This window comes from Glycine max, chromosome 4 (genome assembly GCF_000004515.6).
Source record: "Glycine max cultivar Williams 82 chromosome 4, Glycine_max_v4.0, whole genome shotgun sequence".
Taxonomy (NCBI): Eukaryota; Viridiplantae; Streptophyta; class Magnoliopsida; order Fabales; family Fabaceae; genus Glycine; species Glycine max.
In genome coordinates this window covers 33,123,580-33,145,483 of record NC_016091.4, presented here as the reverse complement: position 1 = coordinate 33,145,483, position 21,904 = coordinate 33,123,580, and the positions used below count along the sequence as shown (strand labels likewise).

At 35.5% G+C, this 21,904-nt stretch overlaps 2 pseudogenes; both read left to right on the top strand.

Moving 5' to 3' along the window:
- LOC106798556 (protein ALTERED XYLOGLUCAN 4-like) overlaps positions 1-1,821 on the top strand; it is a 2,398-nt pseudogene extending 577 nt beyond the window's left edge.
- Positions 1,822-2,937: 1,116 nt separating this feature from the next.
- On the top strand, positions 2,938-21,651 carry LOC100784927 (clathrin heavy chain 1-like; annotated as a pseudogene).
- Positions 21,652-21,904: the final 253 nt, after the last annotated feature.

Sequence of the window (21,904 nt, the reverse complement as noted above, 5' to 3'; positions counted from 1 at the left end):
CCCCCCCCCCCCCCCCATTTTTGTGTTTTTGGCTGTTTTCTTTCCGAAATCTCACGAAACTTTACGGATTCCGTAACGACATCCATTTTCTTTCTGGAATGTTGTAAAACTTTACGAATTATGTAACAATGCTCTTTTTGACTTCCGAAATGTTGCGGAACTTTACGGATTGCGCAACAATGTTTCTTTTTTACTTTCGGAATGTTGCGGAACTTTACGGATTACCTAACGATAGGGTTAAGTACCTCGAGGCGGTCAAGTGAAGGTTGCATGCCACCAAACACCCTCTAAATCATGCTGACTACGGATAAACCCTTTCCTTTCCTTGTTCCTCTATCTAATCTCTTAGATAGACTATCACATCCTAAGCCTAGGAGTACCAAGAAAAAGAAACTTTAAGGCAATCCTTACTTCTCATATAGTTTTTATTCCTTGGACCCTCTATACTCTTCTTCCCATAGTTTTACTTCGCTTATAGTTTTACCCTCTACCTTTCCCTCCATCTCCAAAAACTGAGCTTCCTCATTCCATTCCCACCACCACCATCCCACAGTCTTCCTTTCTGCTTCCACACCACCTTCTTCGCCAGGTACATGTATGCTTAAATTGATCATTTCATTTAGTCAAAACTATATTGTTGCTAGTTTTTTGTCTTGAGTTATAGTTGACAAAACTTACATGCAGTTTTAGTATTGTTTTTAAATTCAGAACTGGAGTTTTATTAATCTGTAATAATAATAAAGGGTTGCATTAAATGTCCATATAGATTATTTGAGGTAAAATTTCAATTTTGATTAGACAACAACAACACAAAAGCATCAATGGAACTTTATCTAAGTTTTGTCAAATTGCAATTAATTAGCAACTTAGGGATGTAGGATTTGTTGCTTCACTAGACTTACATGTTTCTTTGTTGGCAACATAGATAAAATTCCAATTCTGGTTTGTTTGACAACAACATAAAAGCATCAAAGGGACTATATATATCTAAGTTTTGTCGAATTGTAATTACTAATTAGCAACTTTGGATGTAGGATTTGTTTGTTCACTAGACTTACATGTTCCTTATTGGCAGAAAAGGAAAAAGCTTATGAGACCCCATGTGACTACTTTGATGGCAAATGGATCCGAGATAGGAGAGGCCTTTTGAACAATAGTACAACCTGTGGTACAATCAAAGAAGGCCAGAATTGCATAACATGTGGAAGGCCTGACTCTGGCTATCTATACTGGAGATGGAAACCAAGTCAATGTAGTCTTCCAAGGTTTGAGCCTCAAACTTTTCTCCAACTCATTAGCAACAAGAATGTAGCTTTTGTTGGGGACTCAATGCCTGGGAACCAATTAGAGTCCCTTCTTTGCATGATATCCACTGGTTCAACCCCGAATCTTGTCTACCGGAACGGTGACGACAACATTACTGTGCTATCAATTGGGCACTAGTTTTTGCATCCTGCAATGTACTATGAGGGTGGTTCAGTTTTAGGGTGTCACTACTGTCTTGGCCTTAATCACACTGAAATTGGGTTTTATGATGTTTTAAGAAAGGCTCTAAGGACTACCCTTAATAGCATAATTGATAGGAGAAGGGGTAAAGGCTATGGAATTGATGTAATTGTAACAACATTTTCACCTGCACATTTTGAAGGTGAGTGGGATAAGGCTAGTGTTTGTTCAAAGACCAAGCCTTATAGGAATGGGGAGAAGAAACTTGAAGGGATGGACGCTGATATGAGAAATATTGAGATTGAAGAAGTGGAAGATGCTAAGACAAAAGCTAATAATTTTGGTGGGATTATTAGGTTGAGGCATTGGATGTAACCATTATTTAAAGAAATAATAACAGACAACAAAAAGAGAATGAAGATCGAATGCTATCCCTTCGAAGTAAAATCTGAGAATTGTTACAGCTATCAAAAGTTGAAGAGAAAAATTACAGAATCAAAAGTGCCAAAGAGAGCAACCTACGAAACAATGAACTCACCAACCTGCGAACCCACCAACTCACCAACTCACGAACCCACCAACCAGGAGCCAAGACTATGTCTAAAACCTACGAAACAACCAACTCACCAACTCACCAACCCACGTACCTAAATCTCAGCAGTCACGAACGGGAACTCGTGGAGCCTGTGCGAACCCGAACACAAACCTCAATGGCAGCTTGAGTGAGGAGGACAGATAGATCTTTCGAGCCTGAGCGATGAGGAAGAGAAAGGGTTTTGGTAACTGATCGTGTGGGGGGAAAATGGATTTTTGGGTTTTAACTTATGAATGAGACAACATCAGTTTTATAAGCCAACTTATTTACGAAAATGCCACCGTGCTTTTCTTAACATCGGTTTTTCAGAAAACCAATGTTAAGCTTGCGATGTTAAATCAATAAATTGTAGTAGTGTGAGCGGCTTCTGTTGTCAACACCTCTTTGTCGATGCTAGCTTCTTGCAATGGCGGCACCTTTTTAGATCTGCTTCGCTCCTACAGGAAAAATGCCTCATCCATGGGGGCATCGATCTAGATCTGGAACCTCTGTGTGTCTCGCTCTCAGAGAGAAGATAACGACACAATAAAGAGAACAAGGTCGCAAAACGTCGCTATCTTTGATTCATAACCTTTTGGTGTTTGAAGATTGCCATCAATAGTCACTACGACTATCTTAAAGTTACTGGAAGCCTGAGGATTTAAGGGTCAGGGGAATTGTTTGGATTTCTTAATCTATTATTTTCATTTTTCATTTATTATTTTGATTTTTTGTTGGATGAGGAATGTTGTTGTTTGGATAGGATTTGATTTTCATTTGTTATTCTTCCTTTGCCTTTTTAGTTTGTTGCCTTCCCTCTAAAAGTCGTTAAACAATAAGTCGATAGCCATTATAAATTATTTGTTTTTGAAAACAGTGAGGTTCTTCTCTAATCTTCTTTAATTTGTTCTTACACTATGGAGATCCCAATTGCATCTCTAACACTAGATCTTGGTAAGAATCAATTTTGAGTGCAAGATCCATCTCCAAGATCCTCCATTAAACATGTCTAATGTGTGTGTTTAGAATTCAATTGAGTTTTACTCAATGTCACTCAATCTCTAGACAAAGTTTTTCTTTTCAACTTTTACATTTGTTTTTTTTACCTATATTTATTGTTATGTTTCTTTTTTTCTCAGGTTGTTAAGCATTTTCAAGAATTATTTGCTCAGACCAAGTATAAGGAAGTTGCATAGCTTGTTGCACAATCGCCATAAGGAGTACTTCGTACTCCTGACACTGTTGCTAAATTTCAAGTATTTATGAATCACACATACTGATCCATGCATATTTCTTGGTCTTGTTAAGTCAATGCATTCCGTTTAGGGTGTGCCTAATGACTACCACATTAATATGTTAATATGTTGTCTATCTCCAGGTCTTGAGTTGCCTTTGTTAATTTGCTTTCAGAGTGTACCTATGCAAGCTAGGCAAATGCCACTGCTATTGCAATACTATGGAACTCAGTTAACCATGGGAAAACTCAATGCTTTTGAGTCATTGGAACTGTCACAACTTGTTGTAAATTAGAACAAAAAGAATCTCTTGGAAAATTGGCTAGCATAGGATAAACTTGAATGCAGTGAGGAGCTTGGTGACCTTGTGAGTGTCCTAATACAAATTTAAACTTTTTTATCTTTTTTATATGAACTTATTTACCAGTTTTATTTCATGGACAATTTGGGCCTTTGGGGAAGGAAAATCCAAATTGTCAATTCCTTTTAACGAAACACATTCTCTGTTCCCTGATTTGTGTTTTGCACTTTTATCTTTTATTTTCCCAAATTTTATGAGGCTTGCATATTGTAACACCTCTTTTTTTTTTTGTAAAAATTAATTAAAAGGGTTTTTAATTAAAATAAATAATTTTTTATTTGAATAAAAATAGAGGTTTGGAATAAATAATAAATAAGTTTTTAGAAAATAAAAAGAAAGTTTTAGAAAATAAGAGAGAAGTTTATTTATCCATCTTTTATTTATTTATTTAATAGAGCGAAAAGAGTGTTTTTATAATTAATAAAATAAACTAGACAAATAGGAATAAGAATTAAGTCATCAGATTTCTTCTCACTATATAAAGGAGCTTTTAACCCCAGAGCAGTTTTACAAAGTATTTTCTATGTTCTCTGTTTCTTTTTCTCTGACGCTCAAGAACCCTAACAGAGCAACTAGAGGAGGAGTTCTAGAGAGCATCGGAAACGCCATCATTGCTAACGAAGAATGCTTAAGAGACTACATCGAGGTACGAGATGAGTTACTCACGCTTAGAAATTAGAATGAACATGTGTAGAGATTCCTAGAAGATCAATTTGAGTTATTTTGAACTGTTTTATGGAATTGTAATTCACAAGTTATTTTTCCTTCTTTCAATTAGTTTTGTTGATTGTGTACATATTACCGTGAATTTTTGTTGATCATGTACTTAATTTTAATTTGACGGGATGTGATGAATTCCAATTATCTTTGATTCTTGTGATTGGATGGTCATTTTATTTATACTTAGTTGTCTAAGAATCAATTACTCTCTAACTGGATGCCGATTACTTGTTTTGTGTAAATACTTGCACATTACCTTATTTTATATAATTGATACCCGATTACGTTCGTTTCCATTACTTGGTTTTATATTCGAATTATTGATCCGTGTGTTATTTCATCATGTTAGTTTTATTTATAACCCTGTGGTATAAGGGATATTTTATATGATTTTCAGAATTTCTACATTGAAGGATTTCGGTGAAATGATTTTGTATGCCAAGACTTAATCCTTTCAAGCCTTGTGTTTTAATATTACTTTATACAATTAATTTTTATAACTTGTCTCCCATCTTTGATCATATATTTGGAGTGTAGATTTCTATGTTTTGTGGCATCACATGAGTTATACACACACACACACACACACACACACACACACACACACACACATATATATATGTAGACAAAGGATCAAGCTGAATGTTTTGATGATGCCAAAGGATTACATGAATCATATGCTTCTCAAAGATTTATTCAAGACAAAGCAATTAGAGATATTCAAGATAGATGATCAAGACAGTCTATAGAGTCTTAGAAAGGATATTAAATAGGAAGGGATTCCAATTGAAATCGCAAAAGGTTTGGCCAAGAATTTTAAGTTAAAAAAAGTCTTTTTCAACAAATTTACTCTCTGGTAATCGATTACCAGAGGATGTAATCGATTACCAGTGGCCAAAACTGATTTACAACAGCTATTAAAATTTGAATTCAAAATTTGCACTGTGTAATCGATTACACATATATGGTAATCGATTACCAGCAGTTTCTAAATGTTTTAATTCAAATTTTAAAGAGTGTAATCGATTACACACTTATTGTAATCGATTACCAGAGGAGTTTTTCAGAAAACATTCTCAATAGTCACATCTTTTTATGTGTTTATTGAATGGCTATCATAGGCCTATATATATGTGACTTGAGACACGATTTTGATAGAGTTTTTCAGAACAACAAGTGTTTATCCTCTCAAAGAGCAAAAATCATTCTATCCTCTTAAAAATTCCTTGGCCAATTCAATTGCAATTCATTAAGGAATTATTTGAGTGCTCAATCTGTAAAATCTATCTCTTTCTAGATAGATTCATTCTTCTTCTTCTCCTCATTCTCTAAGGGATTAAGAGACCGTGGGTCTCTTGTTGTAAAGGAATTCTAAACACAAAGGAAGGATTGTCCTTGTGTGTTTAGAACTTGTAAAAGTAATTTACAAGATAGTGGAACTCTCAAGCGGGTTGCTTGGGGACTGGACGTAGGCACAAGGGTGTGGCGGAACCAGTATAAATCTGAGTTTATTGTAGTTAGTTAATTGAGACGTAGGGGTGCATATTAGTGTTTTATACTTACTATTTTGATTTGGTTAGTGCGTGTATATTACATAGATTTGCTATTATATGGTTTTGAAAATTATTTGAGTCGATGTATATGATTCATGAGGTGTGATAAATTGTTATATTAGGATCATGAAATTGTGATTGAAATTGAGTATAAGTGACAAGTTGAGCATGTGTTAATTTGTGAGATACACGCAAATATGTGATGATGGACTGTGAGATGTTAAATTGTGGACATGAGATATGGTTGTGAATAAGTATTTGGTTAATACTTGACATGATATTACTTGTGTTGTAAATTATACAATAACCCGATTGGTGTTTACCTTGAGAAAAGTATTTATATGTGAGGTGTTAAAAGGAAAGTGTAGGGTTCCAAGTTTGGAACTTGAGGTGTAAAATTGTAGCGCAATGTCTTAAACGTATTTGAAAACAAGTGTGAGGTCGTGGGTATTGTATAATTCACGAGCAATGTCTGCATGCAAAAGTTGTTTTAAGGGTTGGACCTGAATCAGGAAGGTGAGATCCTAATGGATTCGTTGGAGTCTAGGCCTCGGGAGTAAATACACTTGGTTTGAGTGCTCCTTTAAGCCTATATTGATCTCATATGGTTGGAGCATTCTTGCAAAATAGAGTGACCCTGATTGGTCACCTTATGATTTCACTTAGTAAGAGTGACCTGCCATGGCGGGTCTTATTATGTACTCCTAGGCTCTCTGCTATTGTTTTTCACCGACATGGTATCACATTACATATAGGCTTGAGTCTTAGTATAATTGTTGCACAACTCTTTGAATTGTTTATTATGAAATTGGTGAGTGTTGTTACATCTTGAGTCGAGTGTGTGATTCATGTGTAATGTGATTAGTGATTGAAAAATGAATTTTAAATGATAAAGTGGTGAAGTGACATAGATTGTATTAAGTTGAGCTATGTGATAACTCACTCCTGGTGTGTGTTTGTGTTTTGGGTTGAATGCCATTTTGTTTCAAGTGAGCCAGCCCATGATGATGATCATGTTGGAGATGGAGAGGCTTAGCCTTTTTCAGGGAAATGTTTTGATAGACGTGACATTAGAGCATGGGGTTTTAATTCACATGTTATAATTCCATGAACAGTGTAGTTGTTTTATAATTTCCGTTGTCAGTTGAATTCCTTTTCATAAACTTGGATGGTCGTGTTTTGAGCTGAGACAATTCGATTTCCTTATTTGGACTAGTTCTATCTTGATACTTGAGAAGTGAATATGAACCTTTTACCCTGAAAATATTTTTATATACTATGTGTTTGATGAACTTTTAATTAGTTTTGTATTTATATTTTGTTTATTACATATATATGTGTGGGGTAGAGGGTGTTACACATATAATGTAGACAGTGGATAATGATCTGGCATTGAAAATTTATATCAAAGCTAGAGCCACACCGAATGTTGTTGCAGCTTTTGCAGAGAGGAGGGAATTTGATAAGATCCTCATATATTCTGAGTAGGCGTATTTCTAGATAAGATAAGATTTGGTAGAATAAAATTGTCTGCTCTCTTCAAGTCCAAACCCAATTCCGGATTCAAGCCCAATTACTTATAATTCTCCTGAAATTAAATTAAAAACACAAAATTAATCCAGTATGCCCAAATGATAAAACTGCATAATTAATTTGACAATTAAGGCTAATCAGTAATTAAAATGGTGACGAAAAAGGTTAAGAAATATAAGAAAATGATGACACATCAAATCCCCTCAGACTTAGCCTTTTGCACTCCTGGGCAAAATAAAAAACAAAGCTAGGGACAAATCCAGAGACATTAAAGAGAAACAAACAGACACAACAACAATTACATATTTCTTAATGAATCTCAAGGAATGAAAAGAATGGGTAACATCCAACACATAAAGAGTTAAAGAATCAAGGCCGTCATGAAAATCATCCAAGCATCTCAAACATGGCTAGATAATCAATCAGCTCAAGAATGAAGAGTGATAAAGCCTCTCAAGATATGCATTTTATCTCTCAAGTGTCTAGGCTACTGTTTACTCTCAGAGCACCCATGAAAACAAACATCACATAGACTTGGCAAGACTCTAAAATTTACAACCACATCACAAGCACAAGCACATGTGGATCAAAAGGTTTTTTAAGGTTGTAATGGGGCCAATATTTTTTTAAAGACAATCTTCTCCCCCCCCCCCCCCCTCACACTTAAACAACACATTGTCCTCGATGTAGCACAATCATAAGATCAAGAACAATCAAAGAAATCAATAAATTTGGACAAGTGCAATAAAAGTAAAGAAGGAGACAGGAAAAGAAAACTCCCTAAGTCATGGCGGAAGAGAAGTAGGGTGAAGTAACGAGGACAGCTCCCAAAGTGTAATTAGATGCATCGCACATTAACTCAAATGGGGTTGTCCAATCAGGTGTCTGAATGATAGGGGTGGTAGTCACCGCACGCTTGAGGCAATCAAAGGCCTCTTTGCACCAGTCATCAAAATCAAACTCCACCTCCTTCTGCAGCAGATTGGATAGTGGAAGGGCCACCTTGCTAAAATCCTTGATAAAGCGCCTATAAAACCCTGCATGACCAAGAAAAGAACGAACCTCTCACACGCAAGAGGGGTAAGGTAATTGTGAAATAACATCTATTTTTGCAGGGTCTACCTCTATGCCCCTACTGGAAATGATATGCCCTAAATCTATACCTTGTTCTACCATGAAGTGACATTTTTCAAAATTCAGCACAAGGTTAGTTTCAATGCATCTACTAAGAACTCTATCCAAACATGTATCAAAAGAGGATCCATAAACAGTAAAATCATCCACAAACACCTCTATGCAACTCTCTAAAAAATCACTGAAAATGCTAAGCATACACCGCTGGAAGGTACCAGGGGCATTACATAGGCCAAAGGGCATCCTTCTATAGGCAAAAGTGCCAAAGGGACAGGTGAATGTGGTCTTTTCTTGATCCTTAGGAGCAATATGAATTTGTAAATATCCAGAAAAACCATCAAGAAAACAGTAATGAGACTTACCTGCCAAGCGCTCAAGCATTTGATCAATGAAAGGCAGGGGAAATGATCTTTTCTGGTTACTTGATTCAGCCTCCTATAATCAATGCAAACTTGCCAGCTATTCTGCACTCTTGTGGGGATAAGCTCATCCTTTTCATTCTTGATCACTGTGAGGCCTGTCTTCATGATGTAAGCTCCATTGGAGCTTCTAGACCTAGGATCTTCTTCATCAATGGATTCCTTTGCTTCATGGAAGATGAATGGCAGCAGAATGGAGAAGGAAGAGAGATAGGAGACGCCACTTCAAGGAGAAGATGAGTCTAGAAGAAGCTCACCACCATAGGAGACCATGGATAAGAGCTTGGAGGAAGAAGGAGATGAATGAAGGGAGAGGAAGAGAAGAGCACGAATTTTTGTGCTCTAAAAGAACTCTGAAATCTGAATTTTAATATTCAAATGATCAAAGTTCAAAAAAATGCACACACATGACCTCTATTATAGCCTAAGTGTCACACAAAATTGGAGGGAAATTTAAATTTCAATTCAAATTTCACTTGAATTTGAAATTGAATTTGTGGAGCCAAACTTTGGAGCCAAAATTTCACTAATTATGATTAGTGAATTTTAGTTATGGTTCAGCCCACTAATCCAAGATCAATTCCAAGATTCTCCACTAAGTGTGTTTAGGTGCCATGAGGCATGTAAAGCATGAAGGACATGCACAAAGTGTGACTATATGATGTGGCAATGGGGTGTAGTAAGCGAATGCTCACCTCCCCCTATAAAATTTAATTGGATTGGGCTTCTACCAATTCAATTAAATTTATTTCCAACCACACACATCAAATATTCACTTAGTGCATGTGAAATTACAAAACTACCCCTAATACAAAAACTAGTCTAGGTGCCCTAAAATACAAGGGCTGAAAAATCCTATATTTCTAGGGTACCCTACCTACATTATGGAGCCCTAAATACAAGGCCCAAAATTAATGAAACCTTAATCTAATATGTACAAAGATAAGTGGGCTCATACTTAGCCCATGGGCCCGAAATCTACCCTAAGGCTCATGAGAACCCTAGGGCCTTCTCTTGCATCTTTGGCCCAATCTTCTTGGAGTCTTCTATCCAATGCCCTTGGGGGGTAGGATTGCATCACTTCTTAGGAACCGCTTGGACTGGACTCAGCCACTGGCTGTCAGAAATGGGGTAGATGATTCCAGCTTGCAAGAGCTTGGTTACTTCCTTTTTCACCACGTCTAGAATGACGGGGTTGTGTCGCCGTTGTGGCTGCCTCACTGGCTTAGCTCCATCCTCTAAAAGTATCCTATGCATGCAGGTAGATGGGCTAATACCAGGAATGTCTGCTAAAGTCCATTCAATGGCTTTCTTGTGCTTCTTGAGAACTAGCAACAACTTCTCCTCTTGCTCAGCAGCAAGGGAGGCAGAGATGATTACTGGAAATTTTTCCTTCTCCAAGTAAGCATATTTGAGGTTTGCTGGTAAGGGCTTCAACTCTGGTGTGGGTGGTGGCTGAATAGTGGGAGGAACAAGGGTAGGAGGAGAAGAAGAAGGTTCCTCAGCCTGTACTTCATAAAGCAAGTCAAAAGTATATGTACTTCTTGCAACATGGTTAGTGCATTCTGACTCTAAAAATTCAACATCAAGAGGTACAACACCTATAAATTCAGAACCAAACTCAAATTCAAATTCATTCTCAGCATAAAAATCAGATACAAGATCAAATTCAAACTCAGATTCAGATTCAATGCATAAGGAATGACAAGTATGCAGATCAAATAAAAATGGATGTTTCCTACTATAAAGAACAGAATCAAAATCAAACATATAATCATCAACAATTTGATCAATTACCTCAGCACGAAAAACAGAATGATCCTCAGATGGATGTTTCATGGCATCAAGAATGTTAAAATGAACAACAATATCACCAAATTCCATAGTCAATGTGCCAGCATAAACATCTATCTTGGTTTGGACTGTTTTCATAAATGGCCTGCCTAAAATAATTGGAACTGAACCATGGGAAAATCCCTCTTCCATATTAAGAACATAAAAATCAACAGGAAAAATAAGTTCACCAACCCGAACCAGCACATCCTCTATGAAACCTGCGGGGTAAGCAACACTTCTATTTGCCAAATGAATCACCACATCTGTAGATTGCAAAGATCCAAGGGATAAAGAATTGAAAATGGACAGAGGCATGACATTAACTGATGCTCCTAGATCTAGCATGGCATTCTCAAATTTACTGTTCCCAATAACGCAAGGTATACAGAAAGTACATGGGTCCTTACATTTCTTAGGAATGTGAGGAACATATTTACCTATCAATGCTGACACATTTCTGCCCATGCTAATCCTTTCATCTCCTTTGAGCTTTCTTTTGTGGGTGCACAACTCCTTTAAAAACTTGGCATATCTTGGAATCTGCTTGATGGCATCTAGCAGAGATATGGTCACCTCTACTTTCCTAAAGGTCTCCAAGATCTCTTTTTCCACTTCTTCCATCCTTTTGTTTGGAATTACTCTAGGTGGGAATGGAAGAGGGATAGAAGGCTTCTGTAAGTCAGAATTACAAGAAGAGGGTCCACCTACATGAAAAATTTTGTTAGGAAGCTTTCTCTTTTGTGCAACTATCTCATCCTCTTTTTCAGGTGTAGAAGGAAGCTTGACAGGTTCAGGTGTAGGTGCTGCTACTGGTGGAGGCACTTGAATTTGGTTGCCAGACCTCAAGGTGATGGCACTCACATTTTTCGGATTTTGCATAGTCTGTGAAGGCAATTTGTCAGAATTTTGGGACTGAGCTTGGTTCAACTGAGTAGCCATCTGCCCCATCTGATTTGTCAAACTCTGAATGGAGGCTCTTGTCTCTTGCTGAAATTGCATATTCTGGATGGTCATTTGCCTCACTAACTCTTCTAAGGAAGGTTGAAGAGGAGTCTCAGTTGCTTGTTGTCTTTGTTGTGACTGTTGTTTTTACTGTTGCTGTATTGGAGGAGGAACATATGGCTTGCTTGGACCAGCAACATTCTGAAAAGGAGGGACAAGCTGTTGTTGTTGTGGAGGACTTGTCCATCTCAGATTTGGATGATTCCTCTGATCTGGATTGTATCTATTGCTTGAAAGGTCATAATTATTTTGTTGTTGTTGGTTTTGCTATTGAGGAGGTCTATTATAAATGTTTGCAGCATAAGCTTTACGTTGCTCATTGATTCTAGATTGCTGCAAAGAAGGACAGAGATCTGTATGGTGATCTACAGAAGAACATAGACCATAGACTCTTGCAACAAGTGTAGATTTCTGATTCATGGCAAGCTGAGTTACTAGGTTGACCAAGGCATCAAGTTTTCCTTCAAGATTTTTATTTTCAGTAGATGAAGATGAATCTGTGGCCACCTCATGGACTCCTCTAAGGACAATAGCATCATTTCTTGCACTGAATTGTTGGTAGTTGGAAGCCATCTTCTCAATCAAATTCCTAGCCTCATCAGGGGTCATATCACCAAGGGCTCCACCACTGGCAGCATCAATCATACTCCTCTCCATGTTACTAAGTCCCTCATAGAAATATTGAAGAAGGAGTTGCTCAGAAATCTGGTGGTGAGGGCAGCTTGCACACAATTTCTTGAATCTTTCCCAGTACTCATACAAGCTTTCTCGATAAAGTTGTCTGATGCCTGAAATGTCTTTTCTGATGGCAGTGGTCCTAGATGCAGGGAAGAATTTCTCCAAGAACACACTCTTAAGGTCATCCCAGCTGAAAATGGACCTGGGGGCAAGGTAGTATAGCCAATCTTTTGTTACTCCCTCCAGAGAATGAGGAAAAGCCTTTAGAAAGACATGGTCTTCTTGGACGTCAGGGGGCTTCATGGTGGAACAAACAATATGGAACTCCTTAAGATGTTTATGAGGATCTTCACCTGCAAGACCATGAAACTTGGGCAGCAAATGTATTAGTCCAGTCTTGAGAACATATGGAACACCCTCATCAAGATATTGAATGCACAAGCTTTCATAAGTGAAATCAGGTGCAACCATCTCCCTAAGAGTCCTCTCACGAGGTGGAGGTTGAGCCATGTTCTCAGTATAAAAATTAGTAGTGGAATGCTCAAAATCAGAATATTCAAAATCACCCTCAACAGAATGCTCAGAATGCTCAAAATGTACAGAATGACCAGGATGCACACTATGCCTAACTAATCTATGAAAGGTTCTATCTATTTCAGGATAAAAGGGTTGTAAATCACCTGGATTGCCCCTAGTCATGCACTATATGCAGCAAATAATGGGGTTCTCAACAACACCTAACAAGGGGGTAAAACTACAGCTATACTTAAACGATATCAAAATAAGCTGAAATCTTGTGAGGAACACCCTAAAATCATGAAAAGATAGCACAAAAATTTTCAAACAAAAATTCAAAGTCTAACTATGAAAACAACCTAGGAAAAGTTTAGAAAAATAGGACAATAATACTTGAAAAATAAAAAAAAAAAACTTAGTAAACGGCTGATTTTTGGAGTTTGGTAGACCCTAACCGGCTTCAGCGGGTTGTCACAATATGGGAATTTGTTTTCTACCCCAAATGCATATATAATAATAGTTATTCTAATACCCGGAGCAAAAGTTATGGTCGTTTTAAGTTTTACTAAAAACAAGTTCCAAAAAATTTTGTCTCTCTCAAATAATGTCACACCAAGTGCTCCTGGTATTTTTCACACAAAATATGGATCAAAAGAAGCTACCACACAAAAATTCAACCAAAAATAACAACTCTAACTATCAAAACAAAAATCGTTAATTAAATTGCAAAATCTGTCGCTAATTTCCAGTCGCTAACCACTGTTCAACACTATTCACAACAAAACAAAAGACTGAATCAGTCGCTAAATCCGTCTCTAAAACAATCGCTAAACATGGAATGTAACTGAAATGCAAAACAGAACGCTACACAAAATAAGATAACTAAACACTATTATGAACCTTTGGCCTACTACTCCCCGGCAACGACACCAAATTTGATCGAGGTCGTACCCGAATCAAATAAACATTAAAAATGCAGCATCTAGGAAGTGATCCTAGGTCGTCTCCCAACGAGCAATGGTCAACCAAACGTTCATAACAGATAGTAAGAAAACAGTAACGAATTGGGGGGATTGTTTGTTTTTGTAAATTAAACAGCAAGTAAATTTGAATTAGAAAATATCATAATTAAAACACGTTGTTTCCCCCTTGATTCACAAGCAAGTCTCTTATCCTAGGTTACGAGGATTTATCCTTTATCAATTCAACCACGTATTCCAACCCTAAATTAAATTACTAAGCGAAATTTAACATAAGGCATTCATTATGTGATTAAGCAACACATACACCAATTAATCATGAACGAAACTGATCATTAAGCATGAACGTAAATTAAGCGTAGAGACAATTAATCAAGCACTAAGCATGCATAGATTAATAGCAACAAATACAGAGTAATTGGTGAAGAGGAAAAACTGAGCAGAATGCAGTAGTAATAATAAAACCTCAAAGAGAGTTGTGCTTGATCCTCAAGAGAAAACAACGCTGGAGACTTAGCCTTCCATTAATCAATAGCAAACAAAATTGTAGTAGAAAACGAAGAAAACTAGAATTATTCTCCAAAACAAAAAAAAACTAAAACGAAAAAGAGAGAGAGAGAGAGAGCCTAAAACTAGAACCTTGGTGTTGTTATATAGTTCTCAGCCCCCAAAGCTTACAAATCTATTTTAAGTCCAGACCCATAAATAAAATAAATCTAGATAAGATAAGATAAAATCTAGATGAAATAATATCTAGATAAAATAAAATCTAGATAAGATAAGATAAGATCTAGATGAAATAATATATAGATAAGATAAAATCTAGATATGATAAGATAAAATCTAGATTAAATAATATCTAGATGAGATAAAATCTAGATAACATAAGATTTGGTAGAATAAAATTGTCTGCTCTCTTCAAGTCCAAGCCCAATTCCGGATTCAAGCCTAATTACTTATAATTCTCCTGAAATTAAATTAAAAACACAAAATTAATCTAGTAGGCCCAAATGATAAAACTGCATAATTAATTTGACAATTAAGGCTAATCAGTAATTAAAATGGTGACAAAAATGGTTAAGAAATATGAGAAAATGATGACACATCATGTACATATTACCGTGAATTTTTGTTGATCATGTACTTAATTTTAATTTGACAGGATGTGATTAATTCCAATTATCTTTGATTCTTGTGATTGGATGGTCATTTTATTTATAATTAGTTGTCTAAGAATCAATTACTCTCTAACTGGATGCCGATTACTTGTTTTGTGTAAATACTTACACATTACCTTATTTTATATAATTGATACCCGATTACGTTCGTTTCCATTACATGGTTTTATATTCGAATTATTAATCCGTGTGTTATTTCATCATGTTAGTTTTATTTATAACCCTGTGGTATAAGGGATATTTTATATGATTTTTAGAATTTCTAAATTGAAGGATTTGGGTGAAATGATTTTGTATGGCAGGACTTAATCCTTTCAAGCCTTGTGTTTTAATATTACTTTATACAATTAAATTTTATAACTTGTCTCCCATCTTTGATCATATATTTGGAGTGTAGATTTCTATGTGGCATCACATGAGTTTGATATATATATATATATATATATATATATATATATATATATATATATATATATATATTGTAGTTAGTTAATTGAGACGTAGGGGTGCATATCAGTGTTTTATACTTACTATTTTGATTTGGTTAGTGCGTGTATATTACATAGATTTGCTATTATATGGTTTTGAAAATTATTTGAGTCAATGTATATGATTCATGACGTGTGATAAATTGTTATATTAGGATCATGAAATTGTGATTGAAATTGAGTATAAGTGACAAGTTGAGAATGTGTTAATTTGTGAGATACACACAAATATGTGATGATGGACTGTGAGATGTTAAATTGTGGACATGGGATATGGTTGTGAATAAGTATTTGGTTAATACTTGACATGATATTACTTGTGTTGTGAATTATACAATAACCCGATTGGTGTTTACCTTGAGAAAAGTATTTATATGTGAGGTGTTAAAAGGAAAGTGTAGGGTTCCAAGTTTGGAACTTGAGGTGTTAAATTGTAGCGCAATGTCTTAAACGTATTTGAAAAAAAGTGTGAGGTCGTGGGTATTGTATAATTCACGAGCAATGTCTGCATGCAAAAGTTGTATTAAGGGTTGGACCTGAATCAGGAAGGTGAAACCCTAATGGATTCTTTGGAGCCTAGGCCTTGGAAGTAAATACACTTGGTTTGAGTGCTCCTTTAAGCCTCTATTGATCTCATATGGTTGGAGCATTCTTGTAAAATAGAGTGACCCTGATTGGTCACCTTATGATTTCACTTAGTAAGAGTGACCTGCCATGACGTGTCTTATTATGTACTCCTAGGCGCTCTGCTATTGTTTTTCACCGACATGGTATCACATTACTTATAGGCTTGAGTCTTAGTATAATTGTTGCACAACTCTTTGAATTGTTTATTATGAAATTGGTGAGTGTTGTTACATCTTGAGTCGAGTGTGTGATTCATGTGTAATGTGATTAGTGATTGAAAAATGAATTTTAAATGATAAAGTGGTGAAGTGACATAGATTGTATTAAGTTGAGCTATGTGATAACTCACTCCTGGTGTGTGTTTGTGTTTTGGGTTGAATGCCATTTTGTTTCAAGTGAGCCAGCCCATGATGATGATCATGCTGGAGATGGAGAGGCTTAGCCTTTCTCAGGGAAATGTTTTGATAGACGTGACATAAGAGCATGGGGTTTTAATTCACATGTTATAATTCCATGAACAGTGTAGTTGTTTTATAATTTCCGTTGTCAGTTGAATTCCTTTTCTTAAAGTTGGACGGTTGTGTTTTGAGCTGAGACAATTCGATTTCCTTATTTGGACTTGTTCTATCTTGATACTTGAGAAGTGGATATGAACCTTTTACCCTGAAAATGTTTTTATATACTATGTGTTTGATGAACTTTTAATAAGTTATGTATTTATATTTTGTTTATTACATATATGTGTGTGGGGTAGAGGGTGTTACACATATAATGTAGACAGTGGATAATGATCTGTATCAAAGCTAGAGCCACACCGAAAGTTGTTGCAGCTTTTGCAGAGAGGAGGGAATTTGATAAGATCCTCATATATTCTAAGTAGGCGTATTTCTTTTTAGTTTAGTAGAATCATAAAAATGTTGATGTTGTGATTAAATGTTCTTAAATTAGTTTTTTTTCAATACTATCAATCTTATGCATTATTTTCTTTTCCTTTGATGAAGGTTGGATACACACCTAATTATATGTTCCTTCTTCAAAAAAATTTACAAACAAACCCCCAAGTGAGAAGGTTTTTTCTGAACGAATGTTTGATTTAATTACACTTTATCTCTGTGTTGCTGCACCTTCACGATGCACTTATTTTTGTTCTGAAATCTGAGCATACCATAGCTTGCTTAAAATAGCATCACCTCATGAATGGAAGTTAAATGCATCCAATTGGAAATCATTTCTTCATGCTTATGTTGCTTGCATTTTAAGAATATTTATATATTGCTAATCTCTTAAATCTGATTTGTTTAATTTTTCTGGCATCCAAGTTGATTTTTTTCCAGTTTATGTATAGCCTAATTCAAAACTTTCTTGATTGCAAGGTGCTGTAAATTTTGCTCTAATGATGTCTCAAATGGAAGGAGGATGCCTCATTGACTACAACATAATAACAGATCTCTTTCTTCAAGTTTATTTTGCAGTTTACCCTTAGTATCTTCATAATATTTGGTTCATTGTGCTCTCTTATAATTATTATTCAGTTGTAATTTTAAAAAGACAATATATTGTACAATCTTGTTTTCCTTTTATCCCATTGCATTCCTTTTGTACCTTTTTGAAAATTTAAAATGAAAAATAATAATTATAAGAATACAAACCTATCTTTCTTGAAACTAGTTTTGATAAGTTTTTTTTATAACTATATATCTTGCTTACACTTTTTTTGGTTATTTGTGAACTAGAATTCTTGTTTATATATTTCTTATGTTACTTTTCAGAGGAATTTGATCTAAGAGGCAACAAACTTTTATATGTGTGTGTGTGTGTGTGTGTGTGTGTGTATGTATTCTTACTATATGATCATAATGTATTTCAGGGTTTAGTTACATTCTTTGGAACCCTTTCTCGAGATTGGGAACTTGAGTGTATGAAAGATATTTTACTTGTCAATCTTAGGGGCAATCTTCAAATAATTGTGCAGGTACTGTTTTTGGATAATGTTGCCATAAGATTCATGTTCTATTTAATTTTTTGAATTTCACAATTCATCTATAAGGGAATCTTACTAGTACATGATTTACATACCACTAAGGAATATTTTGAGCAAGTGGGTGTTGATGCATGCATCAAACTCTTTGAGCAATTCAAATCTTATGAAGGACTATACCTTTTCTTGGGTGCATACTTGAGCTCCAATTCTTTCTTATTGTAGAGTGAACATGACCTCAGTTCACTAGTTGGTCTGCTTCACTTTGTTTTTCAATTATAGTAATTTTTTTGTTCTGTCTTGTAAAGTGAGGATCCTAATATTCACTTCAAGTACATTGAGGCCACTGCTAAAACTTGACAAATTAAGGAGGTAGAGCATGTAACTAGAGAATCAAACTTTTATGATGCGGAGAAGACAAAATTCTCTTATGGAGGCCAAGCTTCCAGATGCATGTCCATTGATTAATATGTGTGATCGTTTTGGCTTTGTTCTGGATCTTACCCATTATCTTTATACTAGCAAAATGCTTTGCTATATTGAAGATTATATTCAAAAGGTAACTTTGTTTTCAAGATTTGTGTTTGATTTTTGTGATCCTTGTAGCATATGGATGTGCTTCAAATCATTCTTGGAAAGTTTTAAAATTTTGACCTAAACTTTGAACTTTTTGCTTTTAGGTCAATCTTGGACATGCTCCTCTTGTATTAGGATAGTTGTTAGATGATGAATGCCCAGGAGATTTTATTAAAGGTCTCATACTTTAAGTTCGTTCTCTCCTGCCAGTTGAGCCTTTAGTTGAAGAATGTGAGAAGAGGTGTGCTAGTTTTCTCTCTATCTTTCATCTCCACTATCATTGCCATGTTCATTTCTCATTTAATTTTTTATGCATAGGAATAGGAATCATCTCTGCTTGCTTACTTAATTCTTGGAGCATCTTGTAAGTGAAGGAAGCCAGGATGTACATGTACATAATTCCCTGGGTAAAATCATTATTGACAGCAACAATAATCCTGAGCATTTTCTCATAACCAACCAATACTATAATTCTCGTGTTGTCGGTAAATATTGTGAAAAGCGGGATTTGACCCTTTCTGTTGTTGCTTATCGAAGAGGGCTATTGATGATGAGCTTGTTAATGTTACTAATAAAAACTCCTTGTTCAAACTTCAAGCAAGGTGTGTACTATGAGCTTTAGCAAGAAGTTGTCATTGTATTTCATATTTCCATATTGCTAGTCTGAGACACTCATGTTATTTTCTAATGATTGATCAAATGGTGTCTAGTGCTTTGCCCGAAAGCAAGAGTCCTGATCAAGTTTCAACTACGGTGAAAGCTTTTATGATCTTCCTCATGAGTTGATTAAGCTTCTTGAAAAGATTGTGCTACAAAATTATGCTTTTAGTGGAAACTTCAATTTGCAAATTGATGGAACCCTAATTTGCGAATCCAATTTTTTAGCATCAGCAAACTAGGGAAGCTATTTGGGACTCTCTGAAAATGGGGAGAGTAAAAAGGAAAAAAGCAGAATTAGAAAAGGAGATGGAAAGAACAACGCCACAATCTTGGAAGATTGATAAGTTAAGGATGATTCGTCATAGAGAATAGAATTTATTGATAAGAACCTAAGGTTTCACACAAGAACCAAGAGATACACTCTCTTAATTGTGTCTAATATGAAATTTCATCAAAAAGTGTCAACAAAGTGTTTAAGGAGTGTATTTATACCCCCTACTAATAATCCTAAATTAGGCTTAGGACCCAATAACTAATCTAATAATTAAAAAAAACAATAAAGATCGTCCCATTACAAGTCCGAAAATAGGCCCAAAATACAATTAAAAATGAAAATAAATCATATTCTAAAAGTTAGTTAAAATTTATGAGCTTTGCTTCTTTTTCTTTTTCCTCCATGAGAGAATTTAGTCTCTCGCCAAGCTCTTTTTGAAATCTCTTACTCCTTACTCAAGTGATTGATTCATCCATGTTGAGCCCACCCAAGCTAAACTCTTCCTCCTTGGATAGTCCTCTATCATTCCCTCCTTATTAGGAATAATTTGCCCTCAAATTGATGTCAAAGGCACCAACATCACAAAGAGTCAAGTCAGTAACGTTAATAGTGTGTCTCATACCATAGTCTAGTGGTAAATCAATTTTATATGCATTATCATTTATGCACTCATAAACTTTAAAAAGACCATCTCCCCTTTCTTGAAGTTTAGGTTTCCTTTAGGAAGGAAACCTATTATTCCTCAAGGGAATCCAAACCCAATCACCCGGTTTGAAAACCATCTTCTTTTTTGCCCTTATTGGCATATCAAGCATATTTTTCAACCTTTTTCTCAATTTGTGCTTTCACCTTCTCATGAGGTGGCTTTAGAAAGTTCATCCTTATTCATCATAGCAAAAGTGTTAGGCAAATGTAACAAATTAAGAGGGGACAATGGACTAGAACGGAAAACTACCTCAAAAGGAGAATAAGAAGTAGTAGAGTTTACTACCCTATTATAAGCAAATTCAGCATGGGGTAGGCATTGCTCCCAAGTTTTTAAATTCTTACCTACCAAGAACCTTAGAAGTTGAGATAGAGTTTGATTTACTAGAACAACGGGCATAGCACATGACACTCTCTTCATTGTGTCTAATCTGAAATTTCATCAAAAACTGTTAACAAAGTGTTTAAGAAGTATATTTATACCCCCTATTAATAATCCTAAATTAGGCCCAGGGTCCAATAACTAATATAATAATTAAAAGACTTGAAAATAACAATAAAAGGTTGTGGCAGCCCATTACAAGTCTGAAAATTGGCCCAAAATACAATTAAAAATGAAAATAAATCATATTATAAAAGTTGGTTAAAATTTATGAGCTTCGCTTCTTCTTCTCTTTCCTCCACAAGAGAATTTAGTCTCTTGCCAAACTCTTCTTGAAATCTCTTACTCCTTACTCTAGTGATTGGTCCATCCATGTTGAGTCCCCTCAAGCCAAACTCTTCCTCCTTGGATAGTCCTCTATCATGAGTTGATTGAGCTTCTAGAAAAGATTGTGCTACAAAATTCTACTTTTAGTGGAAACTTCAATCTGCAAAATTTACCAATCCTTACTACAATCAAGGCAAGTCCTTCTAGAGTTATGGATTACATAAATAGGTTGGACAACTTTGATTGGCTTGCAATATGGGAGGTGGCTGTGGAAGCACAACTATAAAAGGAGGCATTTTCAATTTTCAAGAAATTTAATTTGAATGCTCATGCTGTTAATGTCCTACTGGATAACCTTCAGACTATTGCTCATGCTTTGGAGTTTGCTTTTCGGGTTAAAGAAGATGTTGTTTGGAGCCGAGTGGCTAAAGCACAACTTAGAGAAGGCTTAGTGAGTGATGCAATTTAGTCATTCATTCGTGCAGATGATTCAACTCATTTCTTAGAGTTTATAAAGGTTGCTGAAGATGCAGATGTATAACATGACCCGGTAAAGTATCTTCTCTTTCATAGGGAAGAAAGTGAAGCATATGCATACATACCTGTAATATAAACATTTAAAACTAGTTATTATACTATATTTAGATCTAGATGATTTTTTAACAACGTTCTAGTATGACATTCTGTGTTCACTATTCAGTAATTAAAATTTAGGTTCTTGC